This window comes from Aulonocara sp. 'chitande type north' Nkhata Bay, linkage group LG13 (assembly GCF_057382095.1).
Source record: "Aulonocara sp. 'chitande type north' Nkhata Bay isolate Kocher_YH1m ecotype deep benthic linkage group LG13, A_spYH_male_GT1.1, whole genome shotgun sequence".
NCBI lineage: Eukaryota > Metazoa > Chordata > Actinopteri > Cichliformes > Cichlidae > Aulonocara > Aulonocara sp. 'chitande type north' Nkhata Bay.
This window is the reverse complement of record NC_141356.1, coordinates 25,201,321-25,209,060: the sequence shown is the minus strand read 5'-3', so window position 1 is coordinate 25,209,060 and position 7,740 is coordinate 25,201,321. Positions and strand designations below refer to the sequence as shown.

The 7,740-nt window shown below is 45.5% G+C and overlaps 1 protein-coding gene across 4 annotated transcripts in view; it reads left to right on the top strand.

Moving 5' to 3' along the window:
* The first annotated feature begins 585 nt into the window (after window positions 1–585).
* The window catches only part of zmiz1a (zinc finger, MIZ-type containing 1a), an 82,477-nt gene continuing 75,322 nt past the window's right edge, over window positions 586–7,740 (top strand). For 3 of the 4 annotated variants that reach the window (XM_086259376.1, XM_086259377.1, XM_086259373.1), the window contains exon 1: window positions 586–625. The gene's annotated coding sequence lies outside the window, so the exon portion shown is untranslated. The remainder of the gene's footprint in view (window positions 626–7,740) is intronic. The other variant, XM_086259374.1, reaches the window with a different exon arrangement.

The window sequence follows — 7,740 nt, the reverse complement described above, 5'->3', positions numbered from 1 at the left end:
TTGTGTGTTCTGGGCCTACGCTGGATTTGTATCGGCCTGTAAAGGGCGCAGTGAAGCAGTGAGGAGAGACTAAGAGAGGTGTATTAAGGCAGTGAATCTCGATGCTCTGTGTGTAATGGATTCAGAATGAGGGCTGACCAAGCAGCAGGCTGCTGATAACCTTTAGGAAGGACATTGTTCCTGTGCAGCAGGGGTGGGGGTGGTGGGGTCGCGTGGATGGGGGTGGTGGGGGGTTTACACAGGACTGCTGCTGCAGTATATACGCACGGTAGTGTGATTGGTGGTGCAGCTGTTTATTGGTTCATTGGCTCTCCGGCAGGGTTAGGAGGTAGAGTAAATGGGGCAGTATAGCAAACTCCCTCATGGCTTCCCGCACACATTTTTCAACTCCGGGGTGCATTTTTTTTGTTTTCTGTGATACATTTGTCCTCTGTCTGAACCAGGCTCTCACTGGCTTTCCATTAAAAGAAATGTAACAGCCTTCTTCTTCTGTCTCGCTTTCCCTTCAGATCGCCACTTAAGGAGAGGTCAGCGAGGGACCCTGCGTGAGGAATACATGACGGGCGGGGCGGGGGAGGGGGTGGCGACCACAGCGGCACTACCACCGAGGTCAAGGTTCACGCAGGTAAACGGATCTTTCTCTCATTCCGCATCTCATCGATTGTGCACATTGGTTGAATCAATCCTGCCTCCTTTTTCTCCCTGACTTGGAGCCGACTTGGCACGCAGAGAAAAAGTGAGGGAGTGATGTGGCTGGTTTGACTGGACACTCCTGAGCTGGCAGCTAAGGAAGCAGTCTGCAGCTGCTGTTTATGAGGCGCTGTGCAGGCTTTGCTTTAAAATAAAATCCCCACCATGATGCTTGTGGCCAGTGTCAAAATGAGAAATCATTAAAAAAACATGCTATGATTCAAGAACCTTTTGATTTTCAAAAAAACCCCGTCTAGCTCGAAAGAGATTTGTAGTGACAAACAGTAATAGTAGGGCACGCTGTACTTTAAAAGAGCTTACCAGGACCTTATTGTGGCTCCCATTCAAAGGTCTGGTGCACTTTTCATTGCCCTAAATCTGAAAACTTATCAGCCATTTAAAAAGTAGGTCTGTAGTGTCTGTAGTGCTCCAATATTACACTTTTTATTTGCCTCCCGTTTTCTTTTCCACCAGGGATTAAGAAAAATGACTTGGGGGGAGGGGGGGCTTTGGGAGTTGGGTGGGGGCAGTTTAGGAAGCAAATAAATAAATAAAGTGCAAGGTAATCTTCCTTAATACTGTGTGTGTGTGTGTGTGTGTGTGTGTGTGTGTGTGTGTGTGTGTGTGTGTGTGAATGCTGAGCAAAGGCTATGCTTTGGGAGCATCTGCCCTGCACACAAACACTCATGTGCACATATAGCCAGCCCGACACAAATACTGTACACACCCGACTAGCAGGGATCAGCCAAAGCGATTAGGACACGGACTTCAGAGTGCAGAAAGTGACAGGTTTAACACACACACGCCGACCATCAGCAGATTGACAAGTAATGCACAGCGAAAGAAAGAACAGAGCTTCCGAATGTGACAGCACACGACTGCAGACACATGAAAGTATAGGAAGACTAGTTTCACTGCTTCTCCCTGCGGCTGTCGTGCCTTATTCGTCTCAGCTCAAGCCCGTGGACTCATATCTGTTCTTCCTCTCTCCCTCCCTCACATTAACACATAGACTCGGCACAAACAGTTGATCAAACAACTGTGCAGTGGAGACAGAATTTGGCCAGACAGCCGGCCAGGATGAGTAATGTAGAGCCGCTTTGGCTTAATTTGTTTAGAAAGCCTATCATTGCTGCAAACACGTTACAGACTGTTGCTGTTTACTGAAGAGTATTTATCCCCGTAGCTTCTAACTGCACGCCTTTTTAACGTCAGCAGCGCACAGCGTGGCCACTGTTGAGGTCGAACAATGCGGCCGTTGTGAGGCGATGAAGCTGAGATTTAGGAGAGAGGAGGAGTGCGTTTTGTTCGCAGCGGTTAGGTGGACTCCTTCAGTGTGTGACCACACTAAAGGGGAAATTTTCTGCGTCACAGGGTTACAGCGTAGCTCGGGGCCTGTGTACATGTGAAGAAGGAAAACAGAGCTTTTTGGAAAACAATGACATAAGCCCTTTTAGGTCTTCCAGGCCTCTCACCCATTCTGTTGTGACAGATTTATGATCCCATTCTCAGCGTTCCTTTTTCATTCGTGTTTCATTTTTCCGCCATCCAGTGTCCTACACCCTCCTCTTTTTTTCTTGCCTTTTCTGTTTTGTCCCTTTCTTCCCATCTTTTTTCTTTTGAGTGCGTATACTGTACATCGACTATATGTGAAGGGGTGAGAGAAAGGCAAGACGAAGACACAATGACAGACAGCGAGTCTAATCAAAACTATTATTCTCTAAGGAGTTTTACCTCCAGCTTAGGAGACAGTGATGATATTCAAAAGACAGGGGGTGTTTATTTTTATCCTTGCTGGTGAGTTTCATTGTGGTTAACATCTTACGCCCTGTTTTTCACACGCACAAGCTGGCCGTTTTTGGATTTTGTGCTGCAAGAGGCATTTCACAAACAAGCAGAGGTATGAAGCGGTGAGAGTGGGAGGATAAGAGAGAACATTGTCTTCTCTTCTCCAGCTTAGGGACAGAGCAGAACAGGTTGTGTGAGGATACTTGCTATCCTTAACAATGTCTAACACAGCCTCAGGGCCACCTCTTCCTCTCTGACGAAGCTGGGAGTTGTGCAGAGTAGGAGACGCACATTCCTGAGCGTCAGATGGCCTGCTGGTACACTGTAATTGCTTTAACTTTGTCATCTTTAGACCTAATCACCACAATAACTTGGATCAATGGTTTTAATGATTTTATTTAATGGATAAAGATGATATTTGTCTCGCTTTTCATATTTATGACTCTGGCCAATCACTTTAAACAGTCATTGTGGTTTACAAACAGAATTCCTGCTTCAGCTTTGACTTTCTAACTCTTTCTGTGTTACTACTGCTCACTTTGAGTTTTAGCTCTATATTTAGATAACAGGGTTTAGATAATCTGGCTCTCCCTGGAGTTATTCTCACCTGGTCTCACTTAAATGAAACGATCTGCGCTTTACCTAGAGGGCGCTCATCAGATGGTCCTGGGCAGATCTCAGGAAATCGGTTTTTGGGACGGAAAACTTGGTAGGAAAGACGCAAATACTTTAAAAAATGCTTAAACAGATGAAGAGCAACCATCTAGGGCAGTATTTGCCCTTTGGGGAAAGCATGTAAGAGCTCCCTAGCTAGGCAGATCCTCTTAGCACCTGCAAAAGAGGAAGACAAGCAGACACAGAGGAGGAAGGGTGGGGCGCAAACAGGTATGCAGAGCAGGCAGGCATTTATACAGGTACGACCAGATAGGAAGTGCACGAACTTCTGAACTCCTTCCAAACAAAAAACAAACGTAAGCTCGATGCCTGCTTCTAAACACACAAGGCCAACATTTTATTTTAGTTTAGTTTAGTCAGCCACACTCTTGGTTGGAATGAAACAATACAGCTGTCGTTTCACTTTGCCTTTAAAACACCAGCATTCTGCTAACGTATCATTCTCAACAGTCACTATGAAACAGGAAGCTCTCAGGATGGGATTTCTGCTGTTTTGAAATTCTCTTGCTAGCTCATGTGGACGGCTGAGCTCACGCCATGACGAGGCCTCTGGTGTCAGTTCACAAGAATTGCTACTCCTTGCACAGGATTCAGTCAAACTTACAAGTGTAACAGTAATCAGTCATTACCGAAACTGTGCTCAAGTTCAGCGTCGTATTTGTTGTTTTACTGGCACTTTTCCATTTTCAACTCACTTTATTGATCACAACCTACCTAATTATAGACATACAACGTACAAACCTGAAACACTTAACCACAAACACTGTTGAGTGTCAAGGTGTGTCAAACAAAGAGGTCGGTCGGCAAAGAGCAGTAAATAGTAAAACTCATTAAAAAAACCCAAAGAAAATAAATAGATTGAGAAAGAAATGTGTCTAAAATGAACAATCATTAAAAGAAGTCAAACTAAATAACCCCTGTCAAGAGTTAAGCGATCTAATAGCTGAGGGAATGAGAGATTTAAGTATCTATTTGTTCTGCACTGAGAGCAACTTCTTGATCTCGGATCACAAAACATGATCAGGATGATTAATAACCTTTTTTGCCTTCTTTATCACCTGATTCCTCCTGTAGTGTCCGTCAAATTATAGTGAAACCTGCACACAGTAATCACCTAATGGGTTTTCACCACACTGTGGTCAAGGTCAAGGGTACATTGCCGTAGTAGTAGTAGTAGCCGCGTGAGCTACTACATTGCTGAAGTTCTCGTTTTCGTGAGATCGCTGTGCTGCCCCATTTCAGTAATTACAAACCCAAGAAGAAGGAAAAACAGACCAAGGCTTTAAGAAGCACAAATTTGCTGCAGATTTCTCCAAAAGCAGATATAAATTGAAATGACATCACTCTGGCGGTGGGCCGCCATCTTTGTGTGCCTGTCGGTCCATTATGTTATCCATCACTGGGTCTCTCTGTCTGGTATTGTCAATTACCAAGAGGAAAACAACATTAGAGGCCTGAATGGGACACGGAGCTGTGGCAGGCCTGACATGGCTGTGTTATATGATTACACAACCTGTTGGCTGTCGCCTGTCAAGTGTCTCCTGACTCTGATGAATGGCTGTAATATGCCGCGCATCACAACACGCCACGCCACGCACTCATTAATGGCTTCTCATAATGGCCAGGACGTTCCTGCGATGCCGCAGAAGGGTTCACAACGAGAGAGAGAAGGTGAGAGCGAGGAATACTCCCAACGCTGTACCGACAAACAAAAGATACACCGTGTCCTCATTTTAAACGGCAAGACGCCAACATCACAGTCACATGTAACTGCATAAATGAACGAATGCTGACAGAAATAAAGTAAAGGGGGGGGGAATAAACACACACGCACACTGGGAGATGTAAGAATTATTATTTTTGAGTGTGACACATATGTTTCTCAATTAGATACATTCTAGTCAATCTGTGGCCTATTTGCATAGATTATCAGTAATGTGAGCAACGCGGCGTGCTCACCAGCATGTGGGAACGTCACAATAGAGACGCTCGAAGAAAGGAGATTGAATCTGTCGTCTGTTGGGTGCCATCTGAAGCTTAGCTGATTGCTCTTTCTTTCAGTGAATTAGGAGACACGCTACCCGAGATCCTCCAAACTACTCGACTCCCAGCTCTAACAAACAGATCTGATTCTCATAGAGACACTGCTCCGCGAGGTTTCAAATTAAAAGTGTGAAAAAATGCTCCAAATGAGCTTTGGAGTCTGTAGGGGGGAAGCTGCTGTGCAGCAGTGGCTGTATGGCAACAAAGTAAAGTAGTTTTTCATGCAGTGTATCAGCTGTGGAGAGGTTATCTAAAACATACACCAACCTAACCCGAAGCCACGTTAGGTGGCTTTGATCAGACTCTTAATTCTTACCGGGAAGCATCACACAGTGCTGGAGCCTCATTGAAAATTTGACAAGCCCCTCCTAAATATAGTGTGCCTCGGCTTTGTGTGGTCTTATGTTTTACATTGTCTCACATTAAAGTCAGTATTTTTATAGAAGGAGACACAGAGGTAAAGAGAGTTTTGAGTATGGCATCACTCAGATGTGCCTCAATGGCCTGGAGGGGACTGCTGAACATTGCTGCACCTGCAATGTGTGTGTGTGTGTGTGTGTGTGTGTGTGTGTGTGTGTGTGTGAGACAGAGAGGAAAAGACAGAGGGACAATCTGCCTTAATATTCCTATGTTTCTGTCATTGTTAGCGTATGTTTTCTTTCTCACAGCTTGAGTTTCTCAGTTTGAAATGCAACACCTGCAGATGTGTCTTGTAAACGGCAGCCGCCAGCTCCTCTCCCATTCAGAGGGGACCATTGAAACAAAGCAATTAAAGCAGCTCTCTCCACGGGGCGAAGACTCGGTCCATGGGTGTGCCTGCCTGTGCGCGAATGATTTTCCATTGTTTTAAAGCCAGAATCTTTAGATTGAACGGCGAAGAGCTCCACACTCCAGGAGAATGTGCCAGTCAAAACATTAGCAGCTCTGTCATATTCGTGTGTGTTTAAATATGGAAGTCAGAGGTCACTGACAACCTGTTGACACAGCGCAGATTTATGCAACGCGCACAACCGTGCAAACATGTATCCGCAGCCCAGGTTTCGACTCAGCGGTGGTTTCTTGTTGCTGCTGATCTCCGGGTCCTTGCAGCTCCAGATACCAGAGGCTGAGTTATTTCTCCGCTCCGCTCCCTGACCCTCCTAATTGAGAACGGCTGTTACTGAGAAAGAGCGAGCTAAAGAGACAGAGAAAGATTGAGAACAGATACTTGTGTGAAAGCACACGACTCTTAAGAGCAAAAGAAAGACCGAATGAAAGGAGCAAAGAGCTAAACCTGTGGAGGCCAAAGCTCATAGAGGGTGCTCCTCTTTCACGCCCCTTGATCATCTCTATCTCTTCCTCTTCTTGCCGTAAACCAACAGGAGCCAAGCGCAGTGTCTCAAACGTAGGAGGGGTCGTTAGTGTCGTACATGATGGCCGTAGGAAGGAGAAAAGGAGGGAAGCACTGTTTAGGGTGGAGGGAGAATCACATAAAGCAAAGTCAAACCAGAGGGCTGGGGAAGAGGAGCGGTGAGAACAGTGACAGCTGCAAGCATGTCGTACTGGGTGATGGTCTGTCCGTCTGTCAGAGCAGATATTTCTGTCTGTTTAGTGCTGCCTTACTGGCTGCCAGAGACACTCCTCGTGTCATCGCTGGGTGCCTGCTGTCACTGGCTAAAAAGGAGAGAGGGAGTGGAGTGTGTACGCGAGCACGCGTGTGTGTGCGCACAGGGGTGTGTGTGTCAGCGAGAGTGACAGAGAGAAACTAGAGCAGCTGTCTTGAAAGCTCTTCCACTCTGTCAGTACATCTAGAATCTGCTTTCCCCTGATATCTCCTCACTGAGGCAGTGTTTTAGTCAGATGTTTGGTCAGAAGTCTCAGTTTTTCCCTGATAAAGGAACACTTTGGGGAAATCAGTATGTTGTGTAGCTTATCTGTTAAGATAACGAGATCATAAGCGCTGTAAAGCCTATATTTGTAACACACTGTTTAATGTTGTAATTTTAGTCAGTAAATATGTGTTACATACATCTACATTGCCTGTATTTGTAGCAAAACTGCTTTTATGTGGTTGTAGCTTTGGCATGCCGACTTGCCGATCATGGTTGAAGACCAGGCACAACCCCAAATGGCAAAAGCACACCCCTACTGCAGCAGCCTCCCCAGCAAGGATGCTGTGCCCCACTACACTACACGACTGACTTTACACTTACTAGATCAGAATCTGAGAGTATTCAAAAGCTTCAGCAAAATTTAGTACGTATACTATATTGAGTGTACAGTGCACATATAGAACTTTATATCCTAAGTGCTAAGCGAAAAGGACACCAGCAGAGCCGAAGGTGGTTATCTTCAGGTTCACCATGATACGAATATCTGATGATTGATGGTTTTTCTTTTAAAAATATCACAAATGAGAGAATAGGAGTGCAGCTAGAGTACCGTGTCGATAAACAGTATCAGTAAACTGCCGTTAAAATATGATACCCATCCTTGACTAAGCCCAGATTAGCCTGGATGAGCCACACCTTTCAAAGCGGCTTCGTGGCGCTGGTGTGTTCATGC